This window comes from Melanerpes formicivorus, unplaced genomic scaffold, assembly GCF_026170545.1.
Source record: "Melanerpes formicivorus ecotype bairdi unplaced genomic scaffold, bMelFor1.0.p_v2 SCAF_21, whole genome shotgun sequence".
NCBI lineage: Eukaryota > Metazoa > Chordata > Aves > Piciformes > Picidae > Melanerpes > Melanerpes formicivorus.
The window spans coordinates 7,112,501-7,131,732 of NW_027142373.1; the positions used below are offsets into that span (position 1 = coordinate 7,112,501).

Here is a 19,232-nt window from a genome sequence, read left to right on the forward strand (position 1 = left end):
TGCCAAATGTCCCTTACCAAATCGAGTAGCATCCAAAGGTGTGTCCTGAGCCAGTGTTTGTGCCAAACAGAGCCAGGGAAATAGTTGCCTTGTATGGATGAAAAAGGAGATGAGGTGACAGTGGGCTGGGCCGAGTTGCTGCATCCCTCTGCACAGCCTATCAGGTCCGGCAGCCTCTCCTGGTTGTCTTTCTCCCTCTCACTTCAATCATTCTGCTCCTCCTGTACAACCATGTCATGCTCTGCCAGCAGGGGAAAGTCCACACTGGCTTTGCAGCACTGTCTGCCAGGTTTCTCTGTCCTGTCAGCAGCACATGAGGGAACACCCCACACTCTCCTGCAGAGTGCTGCAGAAGGCTCCTGCAGCTGACAAGCAAATTTCCCTAAAAGTCTTTCTGCAAGGCCTTGGCCATAGCCTGTTCTGGATCCCACGTGCCCCAAACCTGCTGGGAAGCAAGGCTGGCACCTGGCCTGCTTTGTGTGAAACCAACATGAACCAAGTGCACCTGTGTAAGGGGAAGGAGACTTGACCCTGTGCAGACACCATGCCAAAGGCTGGCTGGTGAGGGGCAGAAGGACAGTTTGGCTCTCATTTGTGTGCCTTTAATTCAGAGGATGAAAACCTTCTCCTTGGTAAGAGCAAAGGTGAAACCTCCTGCAGTATTGCACACCTCCAAACTAGCCCAGCTTTGAGGGGAACCATGGCTGCAGGTGCCCACTGGGGTGGCAGGAGGTGACACCTTGTGTAAGGGCTGGTGGCAACTCTGCTGGGAAGCAGAGAGTTCTGCAGGATTGGTGATGTGTCAGTGAATAATAAAAGTCTGTGTGAGGCATTTGTGTGGTATGCTGCTGTCCAGGCTGGGTGTCATACCTTGTAGTCTTAGAGTCATAGACTGATTTGGGTGGGAAGGGACCTTTAAAGGTCATCCAGTCCAACCCTTCTGCAGTGAGCAGAGACACCTTCAACTAGTGCAGGTTGCTCAGAGCCCCAGATAATATAACCTGGAATGGTTCCAGGGATGGGACATCTCCCACCTCTCTGGGCAACCTGTTCCAGTGTCAGAAACAGCACTTGGCCAGACACCATCCCCACACCTCAAGCCGCTTCTTGTGCAGAGGTGTGGTGGTTGCGGGGTCTGTGGTGGGTGCTGGGTCTGCATTGCTCTCCCCAGGCTCCAGTGATGTCAACCTGGGGACACTCAGCAATGTCCACCTAGATGCAAGCTCCAAGTGGGGGTGGCTGAATTAGGGTCAGAAAAAGCAAGTGTCAGAAAATGGCAGGAGTACCTTGCTGCAGAATGGCTTGGAGACAGGCCAGCAGGTGCCAGCTCCCCACAGGGACAGCAGGAGCCAGGCACCACCCACTGCCACCTGCCCCCTTGCCTGGGGTGGGCATTGCCGTGAAGCCTTTATCCCACCACAGGAACACTGTCAGGGAGTGGCCAGTGTGTGGGCAGCTCTGCCAGGCTCTGTACCAGGTACAGGGTGGGCAGAGCCCACCTGGGCCCAGCAGCTGCTGGCAGTGAGCTGGGAGGCATCAGCAAACACCGCCCAGAATCACAGGATCGCAGGATGTTAGGGGTTGGAAGGGACCTCCAAAGATCATTGAGTCCAACCCTCCCTGCCAGAGCAGGACCACAGAACCTAACACAGGTCACACAGGACCACATCCAGATGGGTCTTGAAAGTCTCCAGAGAAAGAGACTCCACACCCTCCCAGGGCAGCATGTTCCAGCATTCTGTGGCTCTCACAGAGCTGGTTTTGCTGCAGCAGTCATTCCCAGCCACTAAAAGACAACAGGAAGAGATGAAGCAGATCATTTTGAGCATCATTTTTTCCACTATGCAAATGTCATTCAGCAGTGTGGGCATCACTCAGGATTTGCTCAGCTGAAGACTCTGTGCTGCAGTTTTCCAGCACGGGGAAAGAAGTTTTTCCCTCTGCCACAGCGCTCAGCTGCGTGGCAGCAGCTGTCACAGTGACCAGCTCTGCTGTGCCTGGTGTCCCCTGCAGGTCCCACTGCCGGCAGGAGATGTCAGGTGTCCTGCTGCTGCAGTAGCTCCTGTGCTCAGCGTGGGGAGCTCCCCAAGCTCCAGTCAGATACTTCAAGAGAGGCAATAACCCCACAGCTCCCCGCCCACCAGCAGCAGTCACATCCCAGGTGAACTTAATTTGTGATGCCATTGTTAATTTCATACTGGACATCCACACACTGCTGAGCTTGTTTTGGGTGGGAGACCAGAAGGGTGCTTGAAGCCAATCTGGAGCCCTCCAACAGCACCTAGGGATTCAGGAGCAACCTGGGAATTCTGCAGTGAAAGACAGGCAACAAGTCAAGTCTCGGCCAGGGAGCAGGTTTCTGAGGTCCTTCTGACCTGTCCTCGAGATGCCTTTGACCCTTGTGACACTCTTTGCCATCTGAAAGGAAAAAAAACCCAAACCACCAAAGCACACCCAAGGAGCAACAAAAAAGGAAGCCCCTGCAAAGGAGTAATGTAGAGCCTAGAAACAATGACCCTCATGTGGCGTCTCCTGAATCGCTGCCCTGTTCATTGAATTAGCTGCAGCCGAGCAGCCAAAAATAGACCCTTGCAAAGGTAAATAGTCAGCATAAGCCTCTTTAGACTCAGCCTGGAGCTGACACATCCTTCTGCCTCCTGCTGCCGGGGGGAAGGGGAGCAGGAAAGAAAGAAAACCGAGTCCTGGCTCCTGGCAGTGGTAACACTACGCTCCCTGATCCCAGAGGGGAACCCGATCGCCTGCATCTGGAAAGCTGAGGAGCACAGTGTGCACCACAGCCCCACACCTCCTGCAATGCCTGGGCTGCTGGTGGGCATGGGGAGCAAGGGCAGCTCCTTCTGCGCCATCCCATGCCTGGAGAAGGCAGCCAGCCACCTGGGTGCACAGTGGGATGGATGAAATGGGTTTGTTTTGCCCCTGGCATTAAGGAGCAACCCCGAGGGCAGCTGAGGGCACTGCGGTGGTGACAGGCACGGAGCAGAGGTGCTCAGCCAAGCTGCTTCTGGAGCCTTCTGCACTGAGGGAAATTTGCCTTTGTAAAGTGGAGCAGAGGCAGCAGCGTTGGCCTCACTGTCCAGGTACAAGGTGTGCTTGGAGGTGGCCATTTGTCTGCTCTGTTCAAGGGATGCTGTTTGTCAAATGACAAATTACAGCTCACAGGAACAAAGAGACTCACCTGAGTTATTACAGGCACCAAAGAATTTAAAACCCAACTGAGCTTGTTCCCCTGGGCTGGCTGATTAATCTCTTGTCTCTTTGCTTACATCATAAAAATAGACCAGTCTGGCCAGCTGTAGCTCATGGTCACCTCCTGCTCCAGAGTGCTGGCCCAGCCCTGCCCTACCTCTGCTGAGTGCTGTGGGGAATGCTCCACACGCCGCTGATTTCTCTCATTCAGATGTTTAGAAGACAGCAGATGATGAGGAGTGGATTTCCTCCACCACCTGGGCAGAAAAGCTGAAGCCAGTGGGAGCCATGCTGGTGGCACCAGCTTGGAATTGCCACAAGCCTGCTGATGACTCTGTGGTGAGGAGCATCCTCATGAGCAGCTGGTGCTGGCCATCCCAGGGCCAGCAGAGCACTGGTGGCGAAAGCCCTTTTCCAGCATCACCTGGCTCAGCCCCATGCCCAGCCCCTTCCCAACCCCAATCACATCCCAAAAGCTGCTGTGTCCTCCCAGAGTCACCAAATCATAAAATGGCCCCACTTGGAAGAGACCTTCAAGATCATCTAATCCAACCTTCAGCCCAGCACTGCAAGTCCACCACTGAACCATGTCCCGCAGCACCACACCTTTTAAACACCTCCAGGGATGGCAGCTCCACCACTGCCCTGGGCAGCCTGTTCCAATGTTTGATGATGACCCTTGCAGTGAAGAAATATTTCCCCCTCTCCCCACAGGCTGCTCCAGAACCAGGTTGCTCTAACTTTGAAGCTGGAAATTTAGAGGAAGCTCCTTAAATATTTTTGTGGCCAGTTTTATTGCAGGCTGTGCTTCAGCCAAGAGCTTCAACATTTTCCAAGTACCCAAAAGTCGCTGCTGTTTGAATGGAGCTCATTTCTTCTTCTAGCTATGAAAGGCAACTCTCTCTCTCTTAGTTCCAGCTTGAAAAGGGCTTTGAAAAATAATTCTGCTGTGAAGGTCCAGGCTCCCCTGCTTCAGAACCTCTCCAGGTCACGGAGCTGAGCTCTGCCCTCTGGCCTCCCTTTGGGTCATGCCTGCTGCTGTGCTGAGCTTTTTACCATGTCCTGTGTCCCTTGCAGCAGGGGCATGAGATCCTGCTTCACTTTCTTCCTCTGCAGACCACTTTCCCAAGAAAAAAAGCAGGATCATTGCACAGCTTGTCTTCAGCCTCTGACTGGCAGCTGTTGCCCATCACCACTGCTCCCAGTTGCTGTGCCCCACCATGGCATTGCCCATGGCTAAACTAACCTGGAGCAGAAGGAAGCTGAGCAGAGTGCAAGGGTGATCCTCAGAGGTGTTCAAGCAGGCAATGGACTCTTCATCACATTCCAAGGACTTTCTGCCTTCAAATCACAAATTTTAGGCCATTTTGATGCTGTAGTCTGGAAACTGCAGTGGTAAAGTCATTATGTGTGGTACCTTACCTCTTGAAATCTAATGTCCAGAGCTCCAAGAGTGCTCACATCTGTGGGGCCAGCCTCAAGTGGGTTAAAAAACAAAGAAAGGACAACATCTAAAACATTTCAGCTTACAATTTATCAGCTTTAAAAATGTCATTGTAAACATTTTCTGTTTACAAATTTTCAGTTTAAACATTTTCAGGTCAAACATTTTGAGTTTAAAACCCTGCCTCAGCCATTTGGCCTTGCTGTGCCCACAGGACTCCTTTCTGGCAGCCCAAGGTCCAGAGCTGGCCACACCAGTTTGTCATGGGGCTGAGTGTGGGGCTGCAGTGGGGACTGGGGCAGAGCTCTGGGCTCCTCCACCACCCCCCAGTGAGCTGGAGGCCAATTTCTACTTCAAGCTCAATCTGAAGAGCCATGGGTTTAGAGGCTTCTTCAGCCTGGTGTTGTTAAGACCTCACCCACCTGCCAGGCCAGAGCAGGGAGTGTTCAGATGCTGCTGGTTTAATAAGAAAATATTTGGGTAATGTTGTCATGAAGCAAGTCTGGGTAATGAACCCAACAGGCTGGTTTGGGTTTGGGTGAGATGCTTGAAAGCACCGAGCTGTTGCCTGGGTTGTTTGCTAAAGGTGATCCACAGCACTCTCTGTGCTGGGGCTGGGGCAGCACCTGTGCACTCTGCTTCCCTGTGACATCTGGGGCGGCGGGGGGAATGCCACCCCTGTGCTTCAAGTAAATATTGTGTTTGAAACTGATGAAGAAAATGCAACTGATGATAGAAATTGTCAGTGCTGGACATTCTCCAGAGAGTGGGTTTTGGCCATGCAAGCCTTTGAGCCCTCCAGGAGCCAGCCAGGCATAGGCAGCAGGGCTGGGAGAGGTGTGCTGGGGCTGCACAGGGCTCTCATCAGCTGTGCCCAGGGCTGTGGCTCTCCCTAGCCCCTTCTCCCTCTCTTGGAAGGCTCGGCTCATCCTCCAGCCTCCTGGAAGCAAGGGGATCCCAGCTCAGCCTCCTGCCTTTGGTTGTTTGTTTCCAAATCCATCCTTGTCTGCAAGCTGCTGTCATTTCAACTGATGTTCTGCAGCTCACCTTTAAAACAAAGCCCCAGCTGGTCTCAGGGGAAGGGAATATCAAAGGGGGGTTGGGTTTGTTCCTCTCTTTCCCCTTGCAGGCTGCTCTGTTCTGGTTGACATCGCTGCAAAACCGGAGCCACGTCAGAGTGCAGTGGCACAAACAGCAGTAAAGCAAAGCAAAATCAAAATGCATCCTCCTGCTAAAGCCCCTGGGGCCATCCCACGTGAGCATCAACACCCAGGTTAGGATTTGCTTTCACACAGGGACCTGCTCCACCTCCTTGTTGCTCTGGCTGCACCGTGAAATGTCCTCCCGGGTTTTGCTGGACTGTGAGGGTGGGAGGTGCACCCCAGGCAGGTCACAGCAGGTCTGCTACAGGTGCTTCTTTTATTATTGTTTTTCTAAGCAGGATTCACCAAGTGACTGTCCTTGGGCAAGGTCTTCTCAACAAAGGAAAATTGCCTTGAAGGGATTTGAGTCTTGTCTGCAGCCTGGCTGGACACATGGAGCTGTCCATGTCTCCTGAGGTCTGGGACTGACCCAGCAGTGCTGGGTGCGCTCCAAAAACATCACAGTGAGCACGGTGACAGCTCAGGCAATCCAGAGAAAGGGACCTGGTGTCAGCAGGCACTTTTTATTGGTGCTTTTTGCCAGCTGGAAGAGATTCTTCAGCCACCCCCCACCCCTGCACTGTGCACAGCCACACCACAGAACCATAGAACCGCAGAACGGTAGGGACTGGAAGGCACCTCCTGAGATCATCAAATCCAACCCCCTCCCCCCACCAGCTCCCTCCGAATTCAGCTCCAAGTTCAGTCCCTGCCAAAGCTTTATGTGGGAAAGCAGCAGCAGAGACCTGGGGAGGGAGCTGCTTAAAGACTTTTCCTGGGATTTTTGATTTCATTTGGCTTGGGTTTGTCTTCAAGGAACCACAAACAAGTTAAGCTGCTTCTGTCTGCAGCTGGTGCTTGACTAACCTTGGCGGTGTCAGAGGCAGCCAGGGAGGTGGCACCCACCCAAGTCTTCATCACTCCAGAGGTTTCTCAGGTGCTTTCACATGTTGGAGAGTTCAGTGTCCTGCAGAGGACTTCTGTGTCCTGCCTGTGCTGAGCCAGGATAGCATCTTGTCTTTCACAGGCTTCTACAGCACAGAAAATGGTCTAAAAATCCAAACCAGTCATCCCACTGGGAAGAGCCTCTCTGAGCCTCACTGCTGTGGGGATCCTTGTCCTCATAGGGGGGTCCTGCCAGAGTCCAGGTATTGTGGAGACATGGAAAACACCCTGAGTCCCCAGCACTGGGCAGATCTCTTGCTGTAGGTGAAGGCAGAGAGGTTTTTGGTGCCAGGGAGCAAGGGAACCTGCCAGGAGGGCTGCCCAGCCCAAATCAACTCTGGCACCTGGATCCCAGTTCCAGAAACCCAGTTCCCACATATTGCATGGGAGGGTGGGCACTGAAAAACTTCCAGTGGTGACAGGAAGCCCTGGAAACAGCCCAAACACCAGCTGGGCTTTAGGCCCTCTGCCAAGGTGATAAATCTGCCCCAACCTCGGCGCTGCAGCAGCCAGCGCTGGGAGGGCACTTGGTGAGCAGCAGCAGCCCCTGTGCTGCAGGATCTCCCCAGGGGTCAGCCTTAGTGGGGAGAGCATGCCCCAGCCCCCAGAGCAGCCCCCAGTGCAGCCTCCAGCCCTGGCTTGGAATGGCAGCACCACCAGGTGCTTGTAGAGGGTGGCATAGCCAGGACCAGGCTGGAAAAGGATGATACAAGGTTGCAATAGAGCTGGGGGCACCAAGCAGCATGCAGAGCAGCTTCCCAAGCTGGAAAATGCTTCATCCCCTCTTGAAGCCAAGAAGGAACAGGGTCAGGCCTGGCTACTGAAGCCAGAGGGGTCACAGCTACCATGAGAAAAGCTCCAAGGAGCCTATGTGCTCAGCAGTACCAGGATGAAAGGGTTAAGGAGCTGCCAGAGCAGGGAGTGAGACCAGGGAATTCAGCTGCTGACGCAGGTAGTAGGAGATCTGCAGTCAAAGCATCACTGTGCAGACACAGCAGCGTCACTGTCACCCCTCCCCTGTGCTGTGTTGGAGCTCCCCCTGAGCAGGAGCAGCACGTGGGGAATGGGCAAGCAGCTAAGTTCCACACCAGAGGCACTCCCCGGACAGCGCTGCCCAGGTCACCCAAGAGCAGCCCAGGGTGCCCCCTCCCCTCCTTGGTGCCACAAGCATGGCCTGATCCAGCTCTTCTCCTGCAAATTGCTTCTGGAAGGATGTTTATGGGCACTTGGGTGCTCACAGGCATCACGGAGGTGTGGGGCAGAGGAGAGACTGATGTCACAGGAAGAAAAGACCACCCAAGACCTGGTGCATTGGGGGCTGGTGCCCTGCATGGAATGGGATGGGATGGGATGGGATGGGACAAGGAGCCCCGTGGGACATCACCATCTGGCTTCTTCTGGGCTTCAAAAGCAACAAATATGAGAGGAAGAGACTGGCAGTGTTCCTGTCGTGGCCAGAGGGAAGCAATGAGGGGAGGAGGGCTCCTTGGGAGGGGACACAGCCCTCTGCCCCACAGAAAGTGGGGGTCAGAGAGAACACATCCCCCAAGACTGTGCAAACAGCTGAAGCAAGCCCCAGGCTTGTCACAGCTGGGATGGTTACTGAGAGCTCTCTGAGGATGAGGAGGGTCCCGTGGAACGGGAGCTGTTTCTCTTGCACGTGGGCTCTGCCACGCTGTCCCTGCTGGAGGCAGCAGCAGAGTGGCTGAGTTGGGACCGTGGCCCTGGTGTTAGCAGGGTGCCTGGTCTGGCCCATGGGGCTCAGGGCTTCACAGAGCAGAACCAAGCAAGGGGACGTGCGTGCTGAGCCCCTGCCAGGGCTGCCTGTGCTGCCCCTCCAGCAGCCAGCTTTGAAGTGAGCCCCGATGGAAGCAGAATGGGATAATCGATGGCCCATTGTTGCCGGGCTTAATTTAGCTGTTCGAGCAGGCAACGACCAGCCTGAATGTACGTAAGCAGAAGCCAAGGCAAGAGATGAATCAGCCTCATGTCCTCTGTAGCTCAGGGAGTGAGCAGGCACAGCCAGCCAGCGTCTCCTGCACCAGCCAGCGCCAGGGCTCCAGCCCCCAACCCCCGGCTGGGGGTGCAAGCAGGTGCCACTGATGGGAACTGACTTTGCTTTGTCCAAGGCCAGGTTAAAATGCCTGCAGCTGGGTTAAGCATCACCTGCCTGCACTGCCTGAAGCCCCTTGTGAGCTGAAGCAGGAGCAAGGAAGCTGCTGGCTGTGCTGAGGCAGTGCCTGAGATTAATTCTGGGGGAGGGCACAGCTTGGGAAGGATACAGCTGCTGCCACAGCCATTCTTGGGCACTGCCCAGGAGCACCAGCAGCACTCTTGCACCGGCTCCCCTGTCCCAGGAGAGCCTTCCAACCTTTGTCCAACCTGCCCTGAAAGGCCCAAAACAAATGGAATTTTGGGGAGAGCCATCACACACTCACAGAGTGGCTTGAGTTGGAAGGGACCTGAAAGATCATCTAGTTCCAACCTCCCTGCCATGGGCAGGGATCTGGGATGTATACAGACCTGATGCAGCCTGCTCTAAAACACTTCCAGGGAAGAGGCATCCACAGCTTCTCTGGGCAGTCTGTTGCAATGTCTGACCACCCTGTCCACCTCACCAGCTGGAAGCACATCCCAGTGCAGGGCCCCAGCCTTGGGCCCTCACACTTTGCCCTGCTGCTCGGCAGTGCCCACCCCGATACCTGGGGCATCGCCCTTCCTCCTCACTGTTTATCTTCCCCACATTCCTGTGGGCTGGCTCACACCCCGCCCTGGCCACAGCTCCACAGCACATTTGGGCTTTCCTCAGAAATTAGTCACTCTTCTGTGATGGGTCTGTTATCTCCCATCTCTGCTGTTCTTCTCTGGGCTTTGGTCAGTATTTCAAGCCCTGCCAGTTAAGGGCATCCCTGGGGTGAGCCAGAGCAAGCAACACCTCCGAGCTCTGGTCACTCCTTGTGTGGAGTTCATCACCACCATATTTGCCACCCTGATGTGTAACGAGCTCTGGAGCTTGCTGCTCCCTCCTCTCTTCCTCAACTCCTGTCCCTTTATCTCCCCCTTGAGATGCCTCCAAACTCAAGCATCCTCTGGGCTGGGTTAGCAGCGTGGCTTCAGCCAGGATTTAATTCCTGTGCTTCAGTCCCTGCCAGTCTCTCCTGGTCCCTCTGACTCTCATGTCTTGGCATCTGCAACGCCTCCTGAGCTACTCTCAGCTGCAGACATTATCCCTGTGCCATGGACTGGCACTGCCATTCTGCAAAGGACAAGTTAGATAGGAGCAGGCCTGAGAAGGTCACTTGGGACTCAGCCAGCAAGTCCCTTCTCAGGGCTGCATGACCAGCTGAGACACAGCTGCAGCTTTGGCTGTGCCCATGCAGGACCCACCAGAAGCACTCCTCAGCACCCTGGGCACCCATGGGTGTTGGGGTGGGGACCTTCCTGCCAGGACAGGAGCTGCCTGGCCCTTTCCTGGAACCAGCAGGACACAGGCTGTTCTGCAGGACAGCAATAGGCTGGGGGTGCCCAGAACATCCCCTCTGCAGGGCAGCCCCACAGCCCAAGGAGCAGCCCCAGCCCACAGCCCCAATTCCCAAAGCAGCTCCCCTGGACATGAAGTGCCCCGATGCAGCGGGCCCAGTGCCAGCACCCTCCCCACCTTGCCTTTTATGGACCTGCTGCAGCTGAGGTCCAAACAAGGGAATGGTGGAGCTGGGAGCCTCCCTGGGGCTGGCCCCGACAGCACCCAGGGCTGTCCTGAATGCCCACCCTCCCCCAGCCTGGGTGAACACGCTGGGGGAGCTGGGGCTGAGCAGCCAAGTGCCCTGTGTTGGCAGCAGTCCCCTGAACTGGGGGGTCTCCATGCATCCTGCAGCTCTGCATCCCTGACACTCTGCCCCAGGCAGCTCTATCCCTGCCCCACACGTCCCCCATCCCTGTCCCGCTCATCCCTCCATGCCTGCCTCGTGCTCTGCCCTGTGCCACTCTGCCAGTGTGCACAGTGCAACTTCACACCTCCCTGGCCCCCTAAGCCACACAGTCCCTTGCACCCAGCCAGGGCAGAGCCACAGCCCCAGTTTTGCTCACAGTGCTGTAGACAAGTGAGCTGCAAACAGACAGAGGGACAAGGAAGAGACCAACCAACACACCCAGCCCTGGGAGCCCTCCTCCTGACCAGTACCCAGGCAGGGCTTGTGGGGAGCCTGCGGCCGGGCGAGTCGAGCTCCCCTCCAGAGGAAAGGGTGTGCCCCGCCGGGAGGCACGGGGTGTGTCACAGACCAAATGACTTGGCTGTCCCCGCGGTGTCACCCCTGACAGGAGACTCCTGCCTGTTGACTTGCTGCCTTTCACCCCAGGGGATAGAGCCACCTCCAATTCAGAGCCAGTCAGCCTCCAGGCAAGCCTGAACTCCACCACAGGTCACCACGAGCTGGGACGTGTGAGGTCTCACCACAGTGGTCACGGCTGGCCAGGAAGCCATGAGGTGCCATGGGGATGGACACCTGAGGTGCACATCCCCACTCACACACGAGGCTGATCTCATGTTCCAGTCACCACAGGACACTGTCCTGCACCCCTCAGCTGCAGCCCAACATGGGGGAACAACTGCTCTCAGTGTAACCAGGTAGTGGTTGGTCTCTTCTCCCAGGCATCCAGCAACAGAACAACAGTCTCAAGCTGTGTGGGGGGAAGTTTAGGCTTGAGCTTAGAAAGTAGTTCTTCACAGAGAGATTGGCCATTGGAATGGACTGCCCAGGGAGGTGGTGGGGTCGGTATCCCTGGATGTGTTTAACAAGAGACTTGGATGAGGCACTTAGTGCCATGGTCTAGTTGATTAGTTAGGGTTGGGTGATCAGTTGGACTTAGAATCATAGAATCAATAAGGTTGGAAAAGACCTCAGGGACTATCAAGTCCAACCTATCACCCAACACCTCATGACTGACTAAACCATGGCTCCAAGTGCCACATCCAATCCCTTTTTGAACACCTCCAGGGATGGTGACTCCACCACCTCCCTGGGCAGCACATTCCAATGGCCAATTACTCTTTCTGTGAAGAACTTTCTCTTCCCCTCGAGCCTAAACTTCCCCTGGTGCAGCTTGAGACTGTTTCCTCTTGTTCTGGTGCTGGTTTCCTGTGAGAAGAGACCAACCCCCACCTGGCTACAACCTCCCTTCAGGTAGTTGTAGATGTAGACTTGATGATCTTGGAAGTCTCTTCCAGCCTGGTTGATTCTGTGATTCTGTGACAGAAAAGGGAGCAGGGGTGAGAGCCGCTGGGATGGATCCTGAACAAGGCTGTGCAAGGGGGATTGGTGCTGGTGTGGGCTGCCCCCGTGTGTGGCCTGCCCTCAGAGGGCACATCCCAGGAGAGCTGGCACTGCTGGCCTTGGTATGTGAGGGGGCTTCCATGCCAGGGCAGTTGCAGGAGGGCAGCAGAGCTAGTGCACATGCTGAGGAGTGAAGGAGTGAGCTCAAGCAGCAAAGCATCTCTCATGCTGCCCAGGCAGCAGCTGGAGTTCCCAGAACCTGCTCAGCATCCCCGGGGGAAACCAGACAGTGAACAGCAGCCTAAAAATAGCTGTCCAGGGCACACACTTGCCTGAGAGAAGGGGAAGTGAAAAGGAAGATGGTCTGCAGCTTTCCAAGGAACAGCCCCCTGCGCAGCCTCGCACAAGGAGAGATCTTATCCATCCTTCTGAGGGACAGCACCTCTGTGCCTTTGCCTGCTAACTGCTCTCCTGGGACATGCCAAGGCCTCCCCTTGCCACAGCCAAATCACTTGAAGCCATTTTTCCATGGGTGATTCCCAGCACTGCAAGGTAACTGATGCTGAGCCCTTTGCCCAGCACTGCTGCTGCCACCTGATCACTGCTGGTAACCCCTGCTAGCCGTGCTGGGCTCCTCTCCTCCAGCCTAGGGCAATTTTTGCTCAGGGGACAACATTCATCCAGCTTGTGACACTCTGTGGCATCCTGGCAGCTCAGACTGGAGACATGGTGCCTGGAGGGACCAAATTTCCCCATAGAGATGCCATCACTCTGATGAGAGGTCACTGTTCTCTTTGAGGCACTCCAGTGAATGACAAGCAAGAGGAGTGGACTCAGTAGAGAGGTTTCCCCTGCCCAGAGAGACCCTTGTTGTGTTTCCCAGGCTGCAGGACTCAGGATGGGAGTACCCTGCTCCCACCATGCTGCTTTGCCACTGTCCCATGTGTGAATTGCAAAGTCTTTCCCACAACACCTTCACCTGATCACTCAGCATGATAAAACATCTGAGGGTCAGACACCAGCACCTGCAGAGCCCAGGACAATGTCACTGTGGGCCAGGACTGGCCAGGCAGGAGCAGAGCACAATCCTAAGAGTCCAATTTGAGTCCTTTAGCAAACACTCAGCATTATGTAACCAAATATAGGTAGTCCATGAAGAGGCAGAGGTTGGAGAATCCAGTTTAACCAGTCAGTGACCAGTCTGTCTCCCCAGTAGTGCTCACCCAGCTCCCATATGGCCATTTCCAGTTGTCTACACCTGGCATGAGCTGGTGCACTCATGGCCAGCTGGGAGCCCAGTGCCTGCTCTGCCCTGTTTGATGCACATGCAGAGGACTCGCAGATAGAATCATCAGATTGTTTTGGTTGGAAAAGGCCTTTAAGATCATCAAGTCCAGCCATCAGTCTAATACCACCATGACCTTTAAACCATGTACCAAAATGCCATGCCCACGTTTCTTGAACATGCTGGGCAGCCTGCTCCAAGGCCTGACCATTCCTTCAGCAAAGAATTTTTTCCTGACCTCCAGCATAAACCTCCCCTGGCACAACTACTGGCTGTTTCCTCTTGGTCTATCATCTGACTCTAGGCAGAAGAGACCTACCCCTCACCTCACTCCAACCTCCTTTCAAGTCATTGTAGAGAGATCAGCTTTTGGCTTGAGGGAATTTGCACACCATGCAAACCACATCCAGGTGCAGGGCTGAGTGACCCATGCTGAGTGTGGGAGCAGAGTTTCACCTAAGTCCCACAGGATGGCAGGAGTGGGGACACAGACCAGACAGCCACCCTCTGTGATGCACATCCAGAGGCTGCCTTGGATTAAGTCCCACAGCCCTCCATGTTTCTGCCCCACTGGGCTCTCACCCCCAGGCAAAGGCAGATGCTTCCTAATGGGTTTAATGCAGCTCGGCTGGGGTTGGCCTAAGCAGCTTTATAGCAGGGAGCACTCTGGTGACAGCGTAATGCACAGCCAGCAGCTAGTATGGCCAGCAAACCTTTCCAGACCCTTTGGAAACATAAACACTTGGTGTAATCCTCTGAGAGGATTTAAAATGCCAGGGCAGTGGTTGGGGTGGAGAAATCATCTTGCGATGAGCCACAGGCTCCGGCTGGACCTGCCGAGGGGATGCTGAGGTGATGCCGGCTGAGCGCTGTGGGCGGAAGGAAGCCGGAGGGAAGGGCTGCTGGGGAGCTGTGTGCTGCCTCGGCTCAGGTGCAGGGAGGATGGAAACTGCCTGACCACAGAGCCCTGCACGCTTCCTCCCTCCGCCTGCACTCAGCAGCACTCAGCAGCACTCAGCAGCACTCAGCACGCAGGAGAGGCTCCCCAACCCAGCTGCTTGGGCGTGAGCTGGCAGCACCCTTGCAAAATCGAGACCCTGCTGCCAAAGGCTGCATCTTGTGGCCGCCAGCCCCTTGCTCCAGTGCAGCAGCACTTAGCTGAGTTGTAGCTGCAACTCCTCATCCATGGCACTGCTGCCAGATTCATCCCAGCAAGTCCCAACTCACTCCTGAAGGAATCACATGCCTGGAGCAAGGATCTTGTAGTTATTTGAGTAAGGAGAGGCCCAAGAGCAAACCCCCAGCCCACCTGCTGCATGGCCACAACACCACATCCTGGCTGCTTCATTGCAGCTGAAGCTCATGGTACCACTGGCCAGGACCCTCACAGCCCTGGAGACACCAAAGACCTCAAATGATTTGTAGCCCCCAGAGCTGCAGAGTCTGAAGGTCCCCATCACCGGTGGTGCAGTGGCCATCACCACCTACACAATCCTCAAAGCAGCCCAGGGCTCAGCTCTGCCACACTCAAGAAGGGCAGGGCAGATTGCTACGACCACCAGCACTGTGCCCCCGTGCCAGCCTCTGCCGTGTGCCATTTCCGTACCATGAGGCAGGACGTGTGCTGACAAGGCCCTTGCCTGCTCCTCTTCCTGCAACTCCCTGAGCTGTCCCAGCCCAAACCAGTAATTACCACTGCTGGCTGTGGGCAATTACAGATCTCATTGCTGCGCTGCCCGGGGAGCGGGGGCCGGGGTGGCAGTTTGGATGAGTGCCAGCCTAACCACTCTGCCACAGCAACTGGTCCCAGCAGCGGATGGAAGCTGGAGCTGCAGCGCAGCGGTGCCAGGTGCTGCACAAACATTACTGAGATACCAAAGGAGCAGAGACCCTGCATGGAGCAGAGCACAGGATCCCACACAGTACCAACCACACAGGTCCCAGCATAGGCTGCAGCTTTCCTCTCTTCCTGTTCTCTCCCTCCCTGTGCCCCATGAGTAGCCCTCCCCAGGCAGCTCATAGCAGGACCTGGATGCAGGCACACTCACCTGTAATCTTAGCAAATCAATCAGTCAATCAATCAACCAATCAATCTCTATGCTTAAATAGCTTGGTATGATCAGCTCAGCTTTCTCTGCAGCCAGGGAAGGTCTTAAGGATGCTTGCTGCTCTCAGGGGTTGTTGCCTGTGTGGGTGGGAGCTAGGCTGCAGTTCTGGGTGCTATGGGCTAAGGCTCTTTCTCCTGGGGCTTAGCCCAGCTCCTGCCTGAGATGGCGAAGCAGCCCCAAGTGCCTGGAGGCTCTGTAGAGAGGAATGGGCCTGAGGCCATCCTTGACCTAAGGAATGAGCATGTGGGTCAGAAGAGCAGCCTGGTGTGGGATGAACAGACCAAGCATCCCTGTGGGTGTGGGCAGACCAAGCTGGCTCTACAGCCACAGGAGGTGGAGGAATCAGGTTTTGCTGCATATGGCAGTTTTAGCAGCATGCGTTATTGCTGAGGTTCAGGAGGTGGTTTGTCTCCTGAGGATGTTTTTCAGACTGGTTTTCCCTGTGTTTAATGTTCTCTAGAAGATGATGATGCTTTTAAAAGAAACTGCAGGTAGAGCTGCTCCAATCTTCTCTGAGTTTGATGACTGAAATGTCAAGATAATGCTTTTATGCTTCCAAAGCATGGCCCTTCCAGTGAAGCTCTCTCTCTGGCTGTCCATGCAGAGCTGGACTGACATGAGAAGCTCTAGCTGAAGCACTTCCCTGGCAGCTCCAGCTAACTGTTCAGCAGCTGCATCAGCTGCCCTTATCCTGCCATCAGACCACGTGGGGCAAACCACTGTGGCCAGTGACTCCTCTGCATGGTCAAGACTTTGTAGTAGGTGCACATCTTAGATTGCCTTCCTAGAAAGGGATAAGGACCCTCCTGAAGGTGTGTGCTTTGACTCACTTTCTTAGGAATAGCTTGGTGGTTTTGCCCATTAAAGAGCATGATCAGTGGCCAGGTTTGCATTTGTTATGATGGTAGAAGTATCTGCCTGGAGGCTTTGATGTGAATTGAGCTGCAGCTTCTCAACCTGACCTCTAAGAAAAAGGGAATTTCTTGCTATGCTCTCAAACGTAGTGGAGAATAACAAAGGGGAAGCCCTGAGAAGCCACAGAGGATAATTTCTTCCTTGTGCCTCTGTTGATGGCATTTCCAAACCACCACCCTAATCTCCACCCCAACCTGCTCTCCTCAGCAAGATGTCCTGGAGCCTCCAACTTTCTCACACTCTGCAGTGGGTGCAGGGCAGGCAGCAGCATAGCTCTGTCTACCTGGAGAATGGCGAGGGGAGAGGACAGGAAATTCCAGAGCCACCTTCAGACTACTATACCTGGGCCAGAGCCATCCCAGCTCTATATGCAGGATTCCAGTGTTCCCCATGTGGCTTTTGTTGCAGAGGAAACTTTGTTCCACATGTTTTACTTGGGGGTTCTACACACAAAATGATACTGACCCCAATAGCTTCTTGTTTGATTTTTGTGGAGGGGCTTGAAAGTTGAGCTGTCCAAGACTTGCAGTGTGCTGGCACTGTTTATTTTTTGATGGAATTTTTTTGTGATTCCAGTGGATGGAGTAGGTTGGAAAAGCTTGCACAAAACATCTCAATCATTTCACAACTCACTGAGCAGCTCCTCACTGCTGCCACCAGCGGATTTTGGCCTCACCAAGAGACACATGCGCAGACCTGCTCCTGCTGGAGGAAATCTCATAATTCCACTCAGCTCCCAAGGAACAACATCAGCTTAAGTGATAAGAGGAGGAAGAGAGCTCCAAGTACAGCCTTCTCCAGGGCTGCTCTGAAGAGCCAAAGGGGGACAGCAGAGAAGGTGCAGGGCAGAACAAGGTAGATGATGTGCACTGGGCTCCCTGCAGGTTCCCAGCTCCTGTCCATACCCACAGCTTCCCTGCTCCCTTGCAAGTGGGAATGTTTCCCAGGTGGGAACACTTCCCAGTGCTTGCTGCCTGGAGTTGCCAGAAACCTGCACTGCTCTATGGAGACCTGCTCCCCCCAATAGGTGCTGAGCCCTCTGCCATGGAAGGAGGGTCATGGCCAGGGACAGAGGGACTTCAGTGCCTCTTTCCTCTGAATTTTTCCTGACTTGCCTGACACTAAGGAGATTAAAGACAGATGGTCTCTGAGGCTCTCTTACTGGTACCCATGCTTGAGGCTGGGGATGAAGGAACATCAGAAAGGGCCCTGGAAAAGGGGAGTTATCCCCAAGGGACAGAATCTCCTGGGAACTTGCTGCTTTTACTGACTGCGGGTCTGCAGAGCAGTGCTGTCACCTCCTTCCTCACAGCGGGGGTTCCAAGGGTAAGGGGAGCCCAGCCATGCCCCCAGCACAGCTGCTCTGGGTAATGGTGCCACGTGTACTCTGCTTTGGCCCCTCCGTCAGCCACATGAAAGCCAGCTCTGCCGCGCTCTGTTAAACCGCCACAGAAGTGCACGGTGTGCTCCTGACAAGTGCCTCCTCTGTGGGAATTTTGTGGGCAGCTTCTCCTGGTTTGTGCTGGAAGCAGTGCCAGAAGGAGGGGAAAAAAAAAAAAAAGACTTTGTCTAGCATGGCCCCGTGCACAGCAGCAGCAACTGCAGCAGGGCATTTGTGAAGCCATTTAAATTTCCACGTGATGACCCAGTTCAGAGTGGTTTTGCCTCTGAATTTTCCCACTGCTGCTGCTGCCTCTGGGTGGGGGGTGGCAGCTCCAGACTTGGCTGCTGTGCTTGGTGCTGAGGCCGCTACGCTTGCTCCACACTGACAGTGCTTCAAGTGCTTGCTCTTGGTGGTGCTTTCCTGAGTGTTACAGAATGCTGGCTACTCCCTGTGCTGGTTTTCTTCCCGGAGCTGTACCTGAAAACACTCATGGCTGCTCCATGGTCCTGTGTGTTTTACTGAAAGCTTTGGGGATCGAACATTGCAAAGGGTTTTTTGCAGCTTTGGAAAGCATCTGATGCTGGGGGCAGGGCACATGTCACTTCAGCTGCTGGAGTGAAGGTGGTGGGGACGCTCCAGGGGTTTTCAGTGCCTGTGCTGGAGTAAATTCCAGCCCAGCTTCCAGCAGAGTTGACTCTTCCCTCACCATTTTCAAACAGCCCCAGCCAGCAATCACTGAGCTGCTCAGCACCAGCATTGGGTTTGAACTCTGAGGCAAAGGGGCAGCTTGTATTTAGAAGGAGACAATAATTGCAAGTCAGATTTGCTTGTTCAATACTCTATTGACAGATTTGCCTTGGCAACCTGGAGCAGGGTTTCATTGTTCACATCTTACCTCATGGCATCCTATTGATTGGGTGGGTGGGTTTGGGGCTTTTTTGTGGGTTTGTGTGTTGTGGTTTTTTGTTTGTTGTTTCTTGGATTTTTTTTTTCCCAAGCCTTACCTACTCATCCCTCTCTTGTTTTCCTCTGGCATGGTATTGACCTCAGCAAGGGCTATGCTAGAATCCAATTTTCAGACTGACCACAACTTCAAATGCAAGCCAGAGCTGACAAAAGCAGCGGGGCAAATCCACAAGCCCAGCTGGCCAAGGCTAGGGGTGGCCAGGTAGGAATGAATAGGGTCAGAGCCCTCCCCCTCCCTCCAAGGACACCGAGAGGTAAGAGAGTCACAAAGTCCCTGTGAGAGTGGCCTTGAAAGAAAAGCTCTAACTATTCATGTTTTAACTTTCTGTTATCTGGTGCAAAGCCTGGATGTGCTCCTGGCCTTTGTGGACACCAGGAGGAAACACTGGCCTTACCAGGGCAGAGGGGAGGAAAAGCTGAGCACCCAAACTGCAGCTTTGGAATCATCTTGGTGGAATTGGAGGATTACAGCTGGGAAAAGGGGGGGAAAAAAAAAAGGCTTTCTGGTTTGAATTGCTAATAATGATACAGACTAATGAGCAACATCAGAAATGATGACATGTGTA

At 54.4% G+C, this 19,232-nt stretch overlaps 1 protein-coding gene across 6 annotated transcripts in view; it reads left to right on the forward strand.

Annotated features, from left to right (window-relative positions):
- The window catches only part of TBC1D16 (TBC1 domain family member 16), a 34,602-nt gene extending 33,754 nt beyond the window's left edge, over positions 1-848 (forward strand). For all 6 annotated transcript variants that reach the window (XM_068151282.1, XM_068151280.1, XM_068151283.1 and 3 more), the window contains exon 12: positions 1-848. This exon is cut by the window's left edge and continues 1,334 nt beyond it. The gene's annotated coding sequence lies outside the window, so the exon portion shown is untranslated.
- Positions 849-19,232: the final 18,384 nt, after the last annotated feature.